Raw genomic sequence first — 8,059 nt, forward strand, 5'->3', positions numbered from 1 at the left:
TAGATGAGTAAAATATACCCAGATACCTGGTTTGTTGTACCATTATCTAATATTTTCAGTAAAAATACACATTTAGAGTGGTAGATGCTCATGTAAAGTATATCCAAAACCCTATTTTGGTAAGGGGCAGGCAATCCATGGAGTAGGCTTAGGAAGTAGGTGGCCCGACGGTGCTTCCTTTTGTCAGAGGTGCTGCACTGTTGTCCAAATAAGCATCATTTTAAACTGTGAATCATGCAAAGCTACTGTAGTAGAGTGTAAATTTTTATGATTGCCGCCCCCTTTTTTTAAGGTTGGGATAAAGCAGTGATTCTAAGGCATTTTATACTATATTGTTAAAAAAAAACAAAAAACTGCGCAAGCACTTTGCAACAGTGGGAAGGAAGAACGCCCTTTTAACAGGAAGGAACCTTCAGCACAGCCAGGCTCAGGGAGGGTTGAGAAAACCGACATGCTGCAGTGGCACATAAATTCGTCTGGTGTTGTGCTTTGTAGCGTACAGTCGCTACGAAGATGGCTAGCACCTAGTCATCCACAATTTCATCATTAGATGGTAAGCCTCGTGCTCACTATCTGATGATAAAGTTTACATTGTGCAGATACAGAACTTATAACACCTCTCAGGGGCACATGTCTATGATTCAGTTCCTTATAAAGATCATCTATGCTATTGAGATCTGGAGACTGGCTAGGACACTCCATGACCTTAATGTGCTTCTTCAGCCACTCCTTTGTTGCCTTGGTGGTATGCTTTGGGTCACAGTCATGCTGGAAGATCCAAACACAGCCCATCTTCAGTACTGAGGGAAGGAGGTTCTCGTTGAAGATTTTACAGTACATGGCCCCTAAATGCAGTGAAGTCGTTTTGTGCTCTTAACAAAAACATAAAGCCAAACCGTAATGCTTCCACCTCTGTGCTTGACTGTGGGGGTGGTGTTCTTTGGGTCATACTCAGCACTTTCTCCCAAGCGTTATCGGAATCATTTAGGCCCGGGGTGGGGAACTCCAGGCCTCAAGGGCTGGAGTCCTGCAGATTTTAGATCTCACCCTGGGTCAACACACCTGAATCAAATGATTAGTTCATTACCAGGAATTTTAAGACATGCTGAGGAAGTAATTTAGCCTTTTAAATCAGCTCTGTTGGATCAAGAACACGTCTAAAACCTGCAGGACACCGGCCCTAATAATCCATTTAAAATGGTCCGAAAGGCTTCAGCATCCCAATTTAGTAGAGGCTTCACTTAGTTATTTCGCTGCTAATGGTCTAGTTAAAAAAATCTAACTGCGCAAATGTTACAGAGGTAGAAACTATTCAAAGAGAACAAGTCCTCCCCTTGTGTCAGCTGTAAGCATGTTTACTTCTGCTGTTTACCTGGATTGACTCACTTTTGTAACGAGCCTCAGGTGGCCATTAAAGGAACTGCAGTCAGGCGCTTCACGTGGGCTTTGTTTTTCATCCCTGGAGGTTTCTGCTGGGCTCAAAGCTGGTCTGCAAATGTTTCTCTGCTGTTCTGAACAGATGTTAAACTTGAACATGTAGCGGCTGGAATAACAGAAAATGTCTGATTCGTCTTCACAGTCAGGTCTTTTAACATTTTCTAGATAATTAATGAACAGATAACGAATATAATCATTAGCGACATCCTGATTGGCTGTTAAAAGAGGAGAATTTGAAGCCGCTTGCCAGCTTTTACTCACTCGCTGACGTGTGCCAAACTATTACTGAGTCAGATCGTTTTGTTTTCAGCAACCTGCAGCCTCTGAACGCTTCGTGACTCAACCGATGTCAACAGCAAGTTAAGTGCTTTGTACTCGTCTAAGTCTCTGCACATTTTATGAAAGAAAGCCATCCATGGATAAACATTCCCGCTTCTGTTCGCTGTAGGCCTGCAACACTGATTAAAACCAGTGTTTTTGTGAGTTCAGGTGCAGAAAGGTCTTTAAAACAAAGACAAGATGTTAAATTAGGATTCTGGTGAAACCAGGGCGTTAGTGCAATGACAGGAATGAGTCAAACATCCTGTTTATTGCTTTTCATTTATGTTTTTTTCCATTAAATTTCAGTATGAGTGCAGCAGCAGTGCACATGGCCAGCATTAGTCATGACTGCCCTGAGAGTTTTAATAATTATGATGCTAATCGTGTCCCAAATGACACCTCGGTGATCCGCCCACCTCATGTTTTCACTCCTGCCGACATGGAAGTTCTAATTACTCACCCGACTGGCAAATCTCTCTCATAGCCCGGTGTGGGCTTATCTTTCTGCTGTGCCTTCTCATGATTTGAATCAGTAACGTTTGTGCCACCTCACAAATTTTGGGTGCACTTTGCTCTGCAGCAGCAGTGTGGGTTCAAGTAAAAGGTCAGAATTCACTTTCTTACTTTCAGATCACTTTCAGGCTTTAGTTCTTGAGATTCAAACAGAAAGATGTTGATAACAGCGCAGTTTTTGAATACAATGCCAAAGCTAAGGCTGAACATTTCTTTGTCCAGTGCAAAGTTAGAAAATGATATTATTCGAGTCCCTTAAAAAAACTTTTTACCTATAAAACCATAAATATTGGATTTACCGTAATTGAGGCTAAAAAACTCAGACCTGACACTAAAGAGTCAAAGACTAGTACTTCCTGACTTTTGAAAAAAGAGACTTAAATTACTAAAAGATGATCAACCCTAGTTTGACAGTTTCCAATTTGATAAAGAGGAACGGTGTATGAAAAAGCATCCAGTAAGAAAAAAATGTAGTTTTATTGCTTTTTTTTTAATTGATTGTAAGACAAAATATAAATATGAAGTAGATCTAAAAACCAGGTATATTAAAGTGACGTGAAATGTTTAGTTTCCACTTTTCTGGGCTTTAACCCAAAGGTTTTCCACCATGACTCACATTTTGACTCAAATAAAGCATCATTATGTTTAAGTATACAGTCACTAAAAGAAACATATAGCCTAAAGAGCTGTTTTCTCTCACCTGTTTGTGTAGCTACCACTTTCCAACCATTAAAAACTGCCTCTCCCAGTGTTTCACTCCTGGTTTCTTTAGTAAAACTTTGGCTCCCCCTGCTGTCTGAAGTCAGAACTGCAGCTTTGATTTTCCAGAAAACCCTCCTGGTTTGCTGAGTTCCCAGCAGAACTGGACGGGATGAAGGTGAAACCTGAATGACTTTATAATTAAATGTTTCCCTGAAGATTGTTTACATACAAACATAAACATGCATTTAAGGCTGGGCTGATCATTTTGGAAACTGGCACTCAGGGAAAGTCCCACTGTGGAAGGAACTGGAATAAAAAAATGTCTTTAGTTTACAGGCTTTGTAATTTTGTGTTTCCCTGAACTGTGTAATTTACAGCAATTCAGATGGTTTTTTTCTTTTGTTTATCATCTGCTTCCCAGATGTTGGTCGGTGGGTTAGCACAGTGAGATTTGCCTTTAGGTGGACAACAGCCTGTTGGCTTTGCTTAGTTAAGATAAAGACCGGAAACAACATCTAGACTGGCTTTGACTAAAGTAAACACTGAATAATATTAAAAATTATTTTTTAGACAGTAAAATATTAAAATTTAAAGGAAACAATGGCAATATGAACATAACAAAGTTTTTTTTCTCAAACATGTTTGCAGCTTTGAGAGAAAACCCCACAGTCACAGTTGTGATGCTCCTCTGCTACAGTGCTGTGGGTATTGTGAACAGAGGAGTCTGAGCCTCTGTGCTAACTATGAAATTTCACCACTATTTCCATAAAAAGGACCCTCAGTTATATTTCTCACTGACTTTCTGTAATTTAAGCAGCAGCTGTGTCACCCATCAGTTACTGTAGCACCACAGCTCTGTCAGCAGGCACTCGCATCACGTCTTACTTTATATCAGAATCAGTTTTCTTTCTTCTTGTTTCTGTTAATCATTCCATCATTTGTTTCAGTCCGTCTCCCCTGCAGTGCTCTTCGGTGTGCTCTTCGGCTGCTGCTCCCGTCGGGGGGACGGGCAGTACTGGAAGGAGGCAGACTGACAGGCTGTTTGGCCTCCAGCTGAGAGCGATTGTAGTCTGAGGTCAGAGGTCACAGTCCAGGGAGTCCAAGACAGAAACCAGATCACAACAGAAGGCTAATTATCATGCATTGTAGCTGGCCTCCTGCTGGGACGGCATTCGCTTTCACCAGCAGGCCACAGTGAAGCTTCTGGACCTCCTGCATTTAAAACAGGGTGAGACGCATGTGAGCAGAAACACTTGTTATTAAATTATGCACTTACACTCAGAGTTAGAAATTAAATCTTTGTATTAGAGGAAAGGAGTATACCAAACTATAAATGAAGCTAATTTGCACATTTTATTCTGCTTTTCTCATCAAAAAAATTGTTAATGCAAGAAAAATATCCAAATATTAACAGAAAAAACTGAAACCAAACTCTTACTCTTACCACCCCTCTGTAAAAATCAATATTTAATATCAATGACTTACATGAAAAATACAGTTAATAAAATGATGAGAAAATAAGTGAGCACTATTGCATATAAACCTGACTAGATAAGTACACATATACACTTGTGCTAACAATTCAAGAAACATTTCCTATATTTTATATCCCTCTGTTCCCTTTGTCCTTTTTTTCCGGATCCTTGTAGTACTTTGGTAGTAGTATTATGATCTTAGGAGCCGATGTGTCAGTGGAAATGAAAACAACTAAACTGTGACAGCAAATTCAGAAACAAACTAAGCCTGCTCGGTGAAAACATTTATCACAAGGTATCCACGAGAGTTAAACTTAGTATCTGAACTCAGAAACAGCAGATAAGAAAACAGCTTTTCACAGGGTTCCATTTGGAAGTAATGAACATGATGTATTGAGATAAACAATTTGACTATTATTATGCTGTTTGATGATTAAACTCAGTTGACCCATCATAGCAGGCTGGAGACCAACAATGATAGGAATTAGGAACCCCAGAGTCTAGATGGTGGTAATGAAGATGAAGGGGGGAATGATAGAAAAGCAGTGAGATTTACAGTAGACAGAATAGCGGCTGATTGGCTCACAGACGGTGGGCAAGAAAAAGACTGGAGTAGATAATGATTGAGTTTGCAAGCGTGGGAAAGTGGAAGCGATGAAAACAAGCATCTCGAACACCCAGGAAAGCAGGCGGATGACTGATTACAGCTCTTCCTTATTGAACTTGCGCATAAGCTTCATTTAGATTCATGCTTGTATATGTTTATGTTAAGAATACATATTCTTACCCAAGGTGGCATGCTGTGACTTTTACAGAAACAGAGGCGACCAGCCAACCTCAATTTTTAGAAGCACTCCTTTAATAAAAGTAGCAATGAAACCACCTTACTACACATGAATCTGTATTATTGGCAAATTGCTCTTAAAGTATCAAGAGTATTCTGCAGAACACATTGTTCCCCATCGGTGTTATACGGTTATAAGGTTGGTCTGAATTTAAATGCTTCATATGCTGTTTGAGCTACAGCAGGGGTCCCCAATCCCAGTCCGCGAGGGCTGGTTTCCTGCAGGTTTTAGATGTGTCCTTGATCCACCACAGCTGATTTAAATGGATAAATTACCTTCTCAACACGTCTTGAAGTTCTCCAGAGGCCTGGTAACAAACTAATCATGTGATTCAGGTGTGTTGACCCAGGGTGAGATCTGAAACCTGCAGGGACACCGGCCCTCGCGGACTGGGATTGGGGACCCCTGATCTACAGTAATGTATTATATTCTAAAATGATGCTAAATGATAAAAATGAAGGTGTTGGCAAAACAGCTGGTTAAACTATCTTCAGCTAAAAACCTTCTGCTAAAGTAGACAGTGAATAATTTGTTCCATTTCTGTATTAAAGAGCTGTAAACCATATCACTGTCACAGTTTGGGGGGTGTGGGGAAGGAGGACCCAGGCGCGGTGCTCTATGTACAAGCAGTACGTTTATTTACAGTGTGTGGAAATAACAACAATAAATCCCCGTGGTTTCCCCTGACTCCCGTGTCGTGTCTCTCCGTGACCAGTCCGTGTCTCAGTGCTCTCCGCTCCCGTGTCTCAGCACTCCTCGTGCTGGCTGCTGTCTGGCGCTCCACACTTCTCCTGGGGACACAATAGACGCAGCCGTCAGGACACATAACCGCGGGCATACATACACTAACTCAGTTCAAATGGATGACTAACGTGGAGACTCACGCAATGATCCCACGTCGGTGGGAGCTCCAAGACTCTCCTAAGTAGCACCCCCGACGAGGCCTGACCAGCAGCAGGTGTGTGGCTTCGGGTGTGGCCAGACCGTCAGCAGGGCCACACCCACCAGGCCTGAAGGCGCCCACTGAAACACACACACACACACACACACACACACACACACACACACACACACGCAAACAGGGAGAAGGACAGCAACACCAAATATACATACAATAACAATAGTAATAATATAATTCATAACTGCTCAGGGACCCTGACAATCACTGATGAATATCACATTATCAACTTTGATTTTTTTAAGTCTAGGCCAGAGTTTTATGAACAGCCGTTGGGTGATGGCATCAACTTTTTCAGTAGAGGAAGGTGAACTGGCATTTTTATTGACACGTGTCACCACCTTCTTGATACAGGCTTCCACAGATAACTTGTAATTTTCAGCCTCTTCAGCATCACACAGGGCTGGATTCTGCATAGTGTCGATCAGGTGATTTTTAATGATATCTACCGTCAGTTTTCTCAACACTGGGTCCTCGTCGTTCAGTAACATCAGTAAATGTTTTTTCTTAACAGAATGTTTTCTGACGTAGCTCTTGGTAAATGGCCCGGTCGAGATCTTTCAGTTTATATACATGTATATGCAGATCTTTGATCCTGTTGTCAGACAACATGTGTTTTTTCTTGTGTCCCGTTTGGATCTTTAGCCATAAGAATTGTTGTCTTAAGGCCAAGAAAGATGCCAAGCGGATTTATTTTACCAAGTGGATCATCATGGCCTTGCCATATTGGTCCATTTGATTGACCTTTATTATAATTACAACATGTGTTTTAACAGGTACCTGTGGAGTTGTTTTTAGAAGGTCTGTAGTGCGAATTATTTTCAACTCGTGTGAGCACAGCATCAATGAGTGCGCTCACATGTTCCTCTTCATCATAATTGCTGACAGTAATGCCAGATGATGATTTTTTCTCCACTATTGGAAATATATTACTTTTAAATTCTTCTAAACGTGTTTGAGAAATGGCTTTAGTTTGTTCGTCCTCGTCATCCTCGGCTCTAACGCACCACGAGAAGAACCTTGCAGGCAGGTTTTTACGGACGAGGTGATCTTCAAATATGGAAATGATCACCTCTAGGTACGGCTGACCTACGGCTAGCGCAATGATCACGAGATCAGGGCTAATGTCCAGCCGCTTTGATGTCTTTAAAAATCACCTTTTCAAGTTTTTTAATCCCCCTGTGTGTGATTTTGAGAGGTTTTTGCTCAACTTGTGCCCACAGAGCTGTGAAGAGGCGCTGCTGAATCATTTCCGATGGCGACACCTTTGCGTCTTTGGAGGCACGTGAAAAATCTAAATTGCCCATTGTTTTTGGAAAAATCTAAATTGCCCATAGGTATGAGTGAATGTGAGTACGAATGTTTAGCCCTGTGACAGACTAGCGACCTGTCCAGGGCGTACCCTGCCTCTCGCCCTGAGATAGCTGCCATAGGCTCCAGCGCCCCCTGCGACCCTGAAAAGGAAAAGCGGAAGTTAGGGGTGGGCAACTCCAGGCCTCGAGGGCCGGTGTCCCTGCAGGTTTTAGATGTGTCCTTGAACCAACACAGCTGATATAAATGGCTAAATTAGCTCCTGAAAATGTCCTGAAGTTCTCCAGAGGCCTGGTAACGAACTAATCATGCGATTCAGGTGTGTTGACCCAAGGTGAGATCTAAAACCTGCAGGACACCGGCCCTCTGGGCCTGGATTTGCCCACCCCTGGCGTAAGTGAATCGATGGATAGATACATACACATATACACTGTGCTAACAATTCAAGAAACATTTGGAATATTTTATATCCCTCCCCTCTTTGTCCCTTTTCCCTA

The 8,059-nt window shown here is 41.9% G+C and overlaps 1 long non-coding RNA gene across 1 annotated transcript; it reads right to left on the reverse strand.

The window, feature by feature from the left end:
• Positions 1-5,908: 5,908 nt before the first annotated feature.
• LOC147303412 (uncharacterized) lies at positions 5,909-6,383 on the reverse strand. Its single transcript, XR_015126813.1, has 2 exons — positions 6,178-6,383; positions 5,909-6,084 (listed from the first exon to the last, which is right to left on the reverse strand). It is a non-coding gene; the product is annotated as an uncharacterized LOC147303412 (long non-coding RNA).
• Between the last annotated feature and the right edge of the window lie 1,676 nt (positions 6,384-8,059).

This window comes from Aulonocara sp. 'chitande type north' Nkhata Bay, linkage group LG22 (genome assembly GCF_057382095.1).
Source record: "Aulonocara sp. 'chitande type north' Nkhata Bay isolate Kocher_YH1m ecotype deep benthic linkage group LG22, A_spYH_male_GT1.1, whole genome shotgun sequence".
NCBI classification, from domain to species: domain Eukaryota; kingdom Metazoa; phylum Chordata; class Actinopteri; order Cichliformes; family Cichlidae; genus Aulonocara; species Aulonocara sp. 'chitande type north' Nkhata Bay.